Below are 10,488 nucleotides of genomic sequence, written 5' to 3' on the forward strand. Positions count from 1 at the left end.
ATTTGACCACCCAGAAAATAATACTAAAGGCAGTACCTAAAGCCAAATATAAATACCCTCGCAATATATGAAGTGGATGAGAACCAAATCTAAAGCATAAAAACAAAAAAGAACTATAATATACCAATTATAAATACTCCCCATTATAAATAATAACAGAGAAAAGGGGCACAATTAACCCTGGCAGTTACCAATACATAACTTAAACCGTGTTAAATAAAACTCACAAAGGACAGCTGTTCATTGAGGCCAGAGGGGCTCACCGACCCCATCAGATAGATCCACCTTGTCTCTCGTTGAACAATTCTTTGATCCCAGTCCCCCAATCTAATGGACGGAGAGATGACTTCCATGACCATAAAAGTCAGGCACCCAGGGTCACCACCATGCACCGTATTCACATGTCGAGCCAGGGGGGTTTCGTTTCTCTTTTGTGTCTAATATCCCCCAAATGTTCTCCAATACGGACGCGAAATTCGCGTTTAGTTTTTCCCACGTAATCTTTGGGACACCCACACGTACAGAGATACACCACCCCCTTCGTTCTACAGTTAGCAAATTGTCTGGTCCGAAAAATTCTACCAGTTGCTGATCTCCTGAATGTGTTTGTAACTCTAATGTGTTTACAGTAGGAACAGTGTCCACATCTGAATGTTCCAAGGGACCTGTTCTCCAGCCAAGTGCCTGGCCTCTTAGGGTGTTCAAAATGGCTACGTACCACTATATCCCTAATTGACCTACCACGTCTGTATGTAACCGAGGGATAGGAAGATATGTGCTCGCCAATATCAGGGTCGGATTTCAAGATACGCCAATACTTCCTCAAAATCTGAGAAATCCGACCAGATTGGTCATCATAGGTACCAATTAAACGTGTAATCGGTGCCACATTCTCGTTTCTTCTCCGTACCAACAGAGAGGTCCGGTCAGTATTTTGTGCGACATGGTAAGCGGAATTAACAATATCCCTGGGATAACCCCTATCCTAAAACCGATGTCTAAGGTCCAGGGATTTAGTTTCAAAGTCACCCATCCTAGAGCAGTTTCTACGCAGTCTAAGAAACTGCCCCTTAGGAATCCCTCTCTTAAGGGGGCATGGGTGATGACTCTCCCATCTTAAGAGGCTATTAGTCGCCGTTGGTTTCCTAAATATGGTGGTACTCAAGAGGCCATCACTCTGTCTTGAGATGAGAACATCAAGAAAGGTGATCTTATCCACCCCAATCTCGTATGTAAACACCATACCTTTGATGTTGGTATTGAGGTACTGCATAAATCCTTTAAAGGACTCAATGTCCCCCTTCCAAAAAAACAAAATATCATCTATGTAACGGCCCCAGAAAACTATTCTGGGGCCCCATAGATCATCCTCATCTCGAAAGACAAAAGTGTCCTCCCACCAGCCCAGGAGCAAGTTAGCATACGTGGGGGCACAAGGGCTCCCCATTGCTGTGCCCCTGAGCTGGTGGTAAAACTTCCCATTAAAAAGAAAAAAATTCCGCTTCAGCACAAAGTTAAGGAGCTCCATCAGGAATCCATTGTGTGGCCCAAGATGTACACCCCTCTCACTTAGGAAGAGTTTTACAGCTCTTAAACCATCTTGATGTCTGATGCTACTGTACAGTGCCTCGACATCAATCGAGGCAATGATGGTGTCATCATCAATTGTAATCCCCTCCAATTTTGTAAGGAGGTCACCTGTGTCCCTGATGTACGAGGGAAGGGCCAACACAAAGGGGCGCAAAAGTTTATCCAGGTAGATGCTACAATTTTGTGCCAAAGCACCCACCCCCGATACAATAGGACGACCCCTCAAGGGGGTGGTGCCCTTATGCACCTTTGGGAGAGCATAAAATGTAGCAATAGTGGGTGATTTAGGTAAAAGAAAGTCAAACTCACTCCTGGAGATTAATCTCTGTTCTAATGCTGATGTCAAAATACCTGAGAGCTCCTGTAAAAATACCCGAGTTGGATCACATCTGAGAATCTCATATGAATCCCTATCCGACACGATGGTCAAGCACATATCCACGTATCCCTGGGTGTCCATAACAACCACATTCCCGCCTTTATCTGAAGGCTTAATCACGATTAGATGATTATTTTTCAGGCCATCCAGCGCTCTCCTTTCTACACCCGTCAGGTTAGGAAAGGTTGAATCAAAACTTGGGTCTATCTTATTAATCTCATCAGTCACCAGTTTTTGAAAAATCTCAATGCTACCATATTCACTTGGAGGAGGCATTCTCCTACTAATAGGTTTCAATTCTGAGAAAGGGCCCTCACCCAAAGGGCGGGAACCCTCCTCAGCAAGATCCTCCAATATTTCCAAATCCACAAGGTCCGACTGAGAGATGCCTAGTTGTTGACATTTCTGTGCATCATTTCTTTGAAAAAAACGTTTCCATTTTAATTTTCTGGTGAACAAATTGAGATCCTTAACCCAATTGAAGGGATCAAATCTGGTGGTCGGAACAAAACTAAGGCCAAGGGACAAAACTCTCCTCTCAATTGATGTAAGAACATGAGAGGATAGATTCACGATCTGGTTCTTATCTTCTATAGTCCCTATCTTGGTTGACCTAAAAGAGGTCGAGTTCTCAAGTGATAGGGAATGTTCCCTCAGAACAGGAACAGGTCCCTTGGAACATTCAGATGTGGACACTGTTCCTACTGTAAACACATTAGAGTTACAAACACATTCAGGAGTTCAGCAACTGGTAGAATTTTTCAGGCCAGACAATTTGCTAACTGTAGAACGAAGGGGGTGGTGTATCTCTGTACGTGTGGGTGTCCCAAAGATTACGTGGGAAAAACTAAACGCGAATTTCGCGTCCGTATTGGAGAACATTTGGGGGATATTAGACACAAAAGAGAAACCCCCCTGGCTCGACATGTGAATACGGTGCATGGTGGTGACCCTGGGTGCCTGACTTTTATGGTCATGGAAGTCATCTCTCCGTCCATTAGATTGGGGGACTGGGATCAAAGAATTGTTCAACGAGAGACAAGGTGGATCTATCTGATGGGGTCGGTGAGCCCCTCTGGCCTCAATGAACAGCTGTCCTTTGTGAGTTTTATTTAACACGGTTTAAGTTATGTATTGGTAACTGCCAGGGTTAATTGTGCCCCTTTTCTCTGTTATTATTTATAATGGGGAGTATTTATAATTGGTATATTATAGTTCTTTTTTGTTTTTATGCTTTAGATTTGGTTCTCATCCACTTCATATATTGCGAGGGTATTTATATTTGGCTTTAGGTACTGCCTTTAGTATTATTTTCTGGGTGGTCAAATCCTGTTTGTACCAACTTAGGATTATTTTAATTAACATCCTGGTATGTATATTTTTGGTGCATTCTTCAAAACCGGCACAGTTTGTATATTTGGTAGGCGGGGTTCTACGGCTCCTTTTGGGTGCCGACCTCCGGGTTTTGTTGATTTCAGCAATCTAGCAGTTATATATGCTATACATTACATACTGGTTTAAGAGGGCCAAAATATGTTTAAGTATTCTTCGGTAGATGTAGTAAGATCGCCTCTCGGTTTTTCTGTTGAATCGCAGATGCGGTCCATATGACGCATGCGCTGTCTGATATATTATCGTAGGACATGGATTCTTCACGGTGCTCTAACTTGAGGCAGGATGGTGCACGCCCTGGTGGGCGGAGCCTATTTTCAAACCAACTCTGATGGCTTTTACGTCAATGTGGACTGGAGCACATTTGCGTTCCACTTGAATGTGCGGCGGTGAGCGCATACATCGGTGGGTGGAGACTTCTCTACGTGTATTTGTAACCGGTATGAGGCTATTTATAGGAAGTGGCTGTGAATAGTATGGTTATCATCTTTGCACCACTTGGACGGTCGTACCCCCTGATGAACCCCCGGTCTTTCCACGGGGGGAAACGCATTGGGTACTATAGGGAAGCTTTCCCATGTGGAGATGTTTGCCAGTGGCCGGATCAATACTTGCAGTACGGCTGAAGGACTTTTGTACATCAGATGAACAGTGGATATGGCCGAGTGACTATCTTATGGAGAGGCCGACTGGTGGCTGAATGGATCTGAAATGCTACTGGAGGACTTCGACTAAGCAGATGAGTAAAAACGTTTGTTGCGGCATAATGAATATTGTAGCTGCATGGATTATGGCTGCCAGAGGATCTGGTTTTTGAAACTATTATTGAACGGATATCTCTAGTGCTGGTGATTAACCTATGAATGCCTTAGTTGCTGGGATGTGAATATCCTGAGGACGATTGGATTGATATCCACAACGGCACTGAAGGACTTTTTTGGACCAGAAGGCCATATTTTCATCTTCTTTCTCGGCAGACAAGTGCTCTATGTGGCTGAATAACTGTTTGAACTGCATAAGTTGAGGCCACCTAAATGACTATTAGTTATACATCTCCCTGGGATAAGAGATTTTTTTTCTCTTTTTCATTACACTGTGGGGTTTCCACCCTATATAAACATAAATTAGCCAGTCTATTAAATTGGCTTTGAGTATCTAATTTTGGCTGACATCACCATTGTGTGAGATCTATATATCAACACTGCTGTCATTTGAGTGGCTCCCCACAACTGAGATTTATGCATAAATGGGACATTAATTTCTTTTTCTCTTTATTTGCCCTAAACAATATTTTTGAGTTCCTGACTAAGGACACAAAGGCTGTGGCTTATAAGACTATTTAGTTTTTTTGCTTGGTTTTGTTTTTCATTTTTTCATCTATGTTTTTCATACAGTTTTTTGCTAATTTTTTATGATGTTATTTTTTCTGGATAAAAATTAGTAGGCCACCAAATTAACAGAGGTGGTTTGCATTGTGTTCTGAGTGGCTCTACTCGATGGATTTGTTCTGTGTAAATGAGAGAATAATATCTTCCTTTTCTATATCTTAAATACTTAACATCTACAACTATCCTGGGCTTGTAGCCTCTGGGCTTGTAGCCTCTTGGCTACATAATATATAGCTTTTGTTTTGTTTCGTTTTATTTTTTTCATTTTTTTTTGTATTGGTTTAAACTATTCTGCTGATTTTTTTATAATATGTTGATTATGATACTGGGATTTGTCCTTACGGATCTGTATGGATAGGATAATGATGATCTATCTTTGAAAACTATATATGATACATCAATTACTATATATGAATAGGATAATGATTTTGTTCTCTGTGTAACCATTTATTGTATATTAATACCCTATCAAGGGTCCTCAGCCTTTGGCTATACTACTATTTGTGTTTTTTTGTTTAGTTTGTTTTTTCTATTTTTTTCTTATCCTTTATACGAACTATTTTGCAAATTTTTTATGATTATTTTGGTTTTGGGTCAAATTATATCTATGATACTACCTTAGAGGGACTGTAGGTTATCTGTAGGGCTAATAGGGCCAGTCTTCGTGGAACGGGGGCGCCAACCGCAGTAACTTAGGGTGCCTACCCCCGTAAGTAGGTAGTGGACAAGAGTAGGGTATTTGGCAGGGCTGCCACTAGGAATTTCGGGGCCCCATACTGGCAAAATTTCCGGGCCCCCCTTGAGACTCCACCGTAGCTCCGCCTCCACCCCTTGAACCTTCCACAGTCCCACCGCCCTCTCTTGGAAAAACTCCACTTCTGCACCACATCCTCACCAATCACACATTAATAGCTTCCATCACCAGATCACATACATAGCCGGCAGCTTTTATTCTGGCCAAAAGATTTTTAATCCGCCACCACGGCCACCTTTTGGCCGGGCCCTACTGTACTGTAACTTATTAAACATTTGTTAAAATATCCAATACAATTTTAGGTATATTTTTTTATTTTTCAATTTTTAAAATCACTAATAATATATCACATACAAGGGACAAATAAAACCATACCATGACCAGACCACATATTACCACCACAGTCACCGAATAATAGCACATATGAGGAACAAATACCGCCACACTATGACCAGACCACATAGTGACTGAATACTACAATGCTGAGTTGATCAGTAATTAAAAAACACGATACTAATATCCCCATGAGTGCCATTATACACAGGGGCTCTGTATACAGCATATAGTGTATAGCAAGGGTGGGCAATTCATTTTCCCGAGGGGCCACATGAGACCGTGACTGTGGAGGATGGCCGAACCAATAGGACGAAATAAATTCTACTCTCTCTCTATCTATCTATCTATATATATATATTGTAGGGATTTCACTAACTCAGGTGCGACGGCTGACACTCAGGAGGCACGTTCCTTTAAGGTTCACAGGGTTTATTACGTCATAAACCACATGGAAAAATAACAGCAAACAAATAGCCTTTAGTTCAGGAAAAGAAAAACAGTGTCCAGTCCACCAGGCTCAGTCCTGTAGGCTTAACACACTCAGGAGGGTTTCACCTCCACACATATCTCCTGTGTTAAGCATTAGCCTGTCTAATATAGAGCTAACCACACCCAGTAACCCATCACATGATTAGCCATGTGGTCTGACATCACCACAGGTCCTGGAACACACATATATACATGGTTATATACAACAAAGAAATACTCCGGACTACATTACAGCAACAAGGCACTTATATGGCACATACCTCCCGTCGACTACACACCCTTTAGCCATGCTACATACCTCCCCCCTCTGCCTAAAGCCGTGGGGCTTGGCACTTTTCCCCACTAAACAAGGGATTCTTGATAGGGCATCCGCATTACCGTGCAGCTTTCCGGCCCTATGTTCCACATGGAAACTAAAGTCCTGCAGGGCTAAGAACCAACGGGTGACCCTAGCATTTCTACCCTTTGTTTCCCTCATCCATCTTAGTGGGGCATGGTCAGATATCAGTCTGAATTTACGACCCAGCAGATAGTACCATAACATGTCCACCGCCCACTTTATGGCCAAACACTCTTTTTCCACGACTGAGTAGTTCTTCTCAGATGAGGACAGCTTTCTACTCAGATAGAGAACAGGATGCTCCTCCCCATGTAGCTCTTGGGAAAGGACTGCTCCTACCCCAACATCTGAGGCATCTGTCTGAAGAATAAATTCTTTATTAAAGTCTGGGGCCATCAGAACGGGCTGCTTACATAGAGCACCTTTCAACTCTTGGAAGGCTGACTCTGTCTCTTCGGACCATTTAACCATCACCGATTTTGTCCCCTTTAGCAGATCAGTCAGAGGCGCAGCCACTGTGGCGAAGTTCGGGATAAACCTCCTGTAATATCCCACGATTCCCAGAAAGGCTTTAACTTGCTTTTTGGAGAGTGGTTTCGGCCATGTTTGGATTGCCTCCACTTTCCTGATTTGGGGCTTTATTTCTCCACGACCCACTATATAGCCTAGGTATTTAGCTTCTTCCTTACCCAAGGCACACTTCTTCAAGTTTATTGTAAACCCCGCCTCTCTTAGAGCATCAAACACCGCTTGGACTTTCTCCAGATGACTCTCCCAGTCCGGGCTAAAGATGACTATATCATCTAGGTACGCAGCAGCGTAGGCCTTATGGGGTGCAAGGACTCTATCCATAGCCCTCTGGAAGGTCGCCGGAGCTCCCTGTAGGCCAAACGGCATCCGGACATACTGGAAGCATCCATCAGGTGTCGAAAAGGCCGTCTTCTCCTTGGCTTCCTGTGCCATGGGGATCTGCCAATACCCCTTTGTCAAATCCAAGGTGGATATATATCTGGCGTGCCCAAGCCTTTCGATGAGCTCATCAACACGGGGCATGGGATAAGCGTCAAACTTGGAGACCTCATTCAACTTCCGATAGTCGTTGCAAAACCTCCACTCTCCATCAGGTTTTGGGACCAGGACAATTGGGCTCGACCAACCGCTCTTGGATTCCTCAATGACTCCAAGCTTCAACATACGCTCCACTTCCTTGGAGATAACTTCTCGACGAGCCTCAGGAATACGATAGGGCTTCACGTTCACCCGCACATGTGGCTCTGTTAGGACCTCGTGCTCTATGACCTTCGTGTGTCCCGTCAACTCTGAAAACAGGTCCCTGTTTTTCTGGAGTAACTCCCGGCACTGCTGTTTCTGGGTCTTCGATAGCGTCTCCGCTATAGTAACCGCTCCAACCTACCTTCTGGGTTGCTTAACAACGATGGAGTTACTGTCGGCTCTCTATCTTGCCACGGCTTGATGAGGTTGACATGGTATACTTTGAATGGTTTCCGTCTTCCTGGTTGGTGAATTTTATAATTTACTTCACCAAGTTTCTCGACAACCTCATATGGCCCTTGCCATTTGGCCAAGAACTTGCTCTCCACCGTCGGAACGAACACAAGAACTCGGTCTCCCGGATTGAACTGCCTCACTCTTGCAGACCGGTTGTAGACTCTGGCCTGAGCTTCTTGTGCCGGGAGGAGGTGTTTTCACAATAGGCATCACCTTTGCAATCCTCTGCTGCATCAGGGCCACATGCTCAATGACGCTTCTGTGGGGCGTGACTTCGGCTTCCCAGGTTTCCTTGGCTATATCCAGGAGTCCTCGCGGATGTCGGCCATATAGAAGCTCAAACGGTGAGAACCCTGTGGAGGCCTGTGGAACTTCACGAATGGAAAACATCAGGTAGGGTAAGAGACAATCCCAGTCTCTACCATCTTTCTCTATAGCTTTTCTCAGCATGCTCTTCAGTGTCTTGTTAAATCTCTCAACAAGGCCATCTGACTGGGGATGGTACACCGAGGTCCTCAACTGGGAGATTTTCAGGGCTTTGCACAACTCCCTCATCACTTTGCTCATGAAAGGTGTCCCCTGGTCAGTCAGGATCTCCTTCGGCAGACCTGTCCGGGAAAAGACATGGACCAACTCGCGGGCTCGAGGAAGAATTTCTCAGAGGAATTGCCTCAGGATGGCGTGTGGCATAGTCCAGGATGACTAATATATACTGATGGCCCCGGGCTGATTTAACTAAGGGACCGACCAAGTCCATGGCAATTCTCTCGAACGGCACCTCAATAATGGGCAGGGGCACAAGAGGGTTCCGGAAATGAGGAGTGGGAGCAGTTAGCTGACATGTAGGGCAGGACCTGCAGTAGTTCACTATTTCCCGGTGACACCCAGGCCAATAGAACCTCTGCACAACCCGTTCCTGCGTTTTTTCCACCCCTAGGTGTCCACCCAAGATGTGTGAATGGGCCATGTCCAACACCTTCCGTCTATATGGACCCGGCACTACCAACTGCTCTACCAACTCCTCCCTTATTTTCGTGACCCGGTACAACAACTCCCCACTCATCAGAAAATGGGGAAATCTTGTGTCTGCCCCCGGCTCCTGTACCACCCCGTCAATAACTGTGACATTATTAAAGGCTTGCCTCAGAGTGGGGTCCCTATGTTGGGCAGTCCCAAAACTTTCACTGGTTACCTCTAACTCCAGAATGTCAGATGCAGGGGACACTTCCTCCTCATCCCCAACCAGGACACAAAAAGGAAACCTGTCTGACTCCGGGTGTGGCGACACCCTTCCAGGGTTCATTGGTTCCCTACTCTTGCTAGGGAGCTCAGAACCTTTTCCCCACAAATCCCAAAACAAACAGAAATCCCGGCCAATGATTATAGGGTGCAACAAGTCCTGCATGACGCCGACTATGTGGGACTCAGCCACATGCCCTTTCAATGTCCACCCTGGCCAAAGGGTAGTCCTTTGCATCACCATGTATGCACCGCACTCCGACCTTCCTTCCCAGGAGCAGGTGGAGAGGAAAAGTGGCCCTCACCAGGGTCACTAGGGTCCCCGAGTCTAACAGTGCCGTTACTGCTCGACCGTTCACCTTTATGGGACACGCTTGAGGTCCCTCGTTGGGCGGAGAGTTCACACTGCAGGCTGGATACGCATAGTATGAACAACGGCGTCCCATGCTGCAGTCCATCTGCTCAGTGGTCTGGGAACAACGGGCAGCTACATGTCCTGGCCCGTGGCACCTCCAGCAAATAATATCACCCGTAGGGACCTTGGGCACCACCTCCCCCGCCCTTTGTGACCTTGGACGCGCCACCCCTTTTTTGGGACTCAGCAGCATTCTGGGACCCCCAGTACGGCATGGGCTGCATCCTAAAGGAGCCTTCCATCCCTTGGTATCTCTCGACCAGTTCGATCAGTTCGTCGGCATTCTAGGGATCACCCTGGGCTACCCAAGTCTGTATGGACCTCGGGAGGGAATGCACAAACCGATCCATCATCACTCGTTCCACCATCTGTGCAGGTGTACATGACTCTGGCTGCAGCCATTTCTGGACCAGGTGCAACAGATCAAACATTTGAGAGCGAGGCGGTTTGTCACGGTGATAGGCCCAGCTGTGAACTCGCTGTGCCCTGACAGTGTCACCCCCAAACGTGCGAGAATCTCGACTTTCAACTTGTGATACTCTTTGGCATCCTGCAAGGTCAAATCGTAGTACGCCTTCTGGGGTTCTCCCGCCAGGTATGGCGCCAGTACCTCTGCCCACTGCTCTGGCGGGAGTTTTTCCCTCTCAGCGACCCTCT

The sequence above is a fragment of the Ranitomeya variabilis genome, chromosome 1, assembly GCF_051348905.1.
Source record: "Ranitomeya variabilis isolate aRanVar5 chromosome 1, aRanVar5.hap1, whole genome shotgun sequence".
NCBI lineage: Eukaryota > Metazoa > Chordata > Amphibia > Anura > Dendrobatidae > Ranitomeya > Ranitomeya variabilis.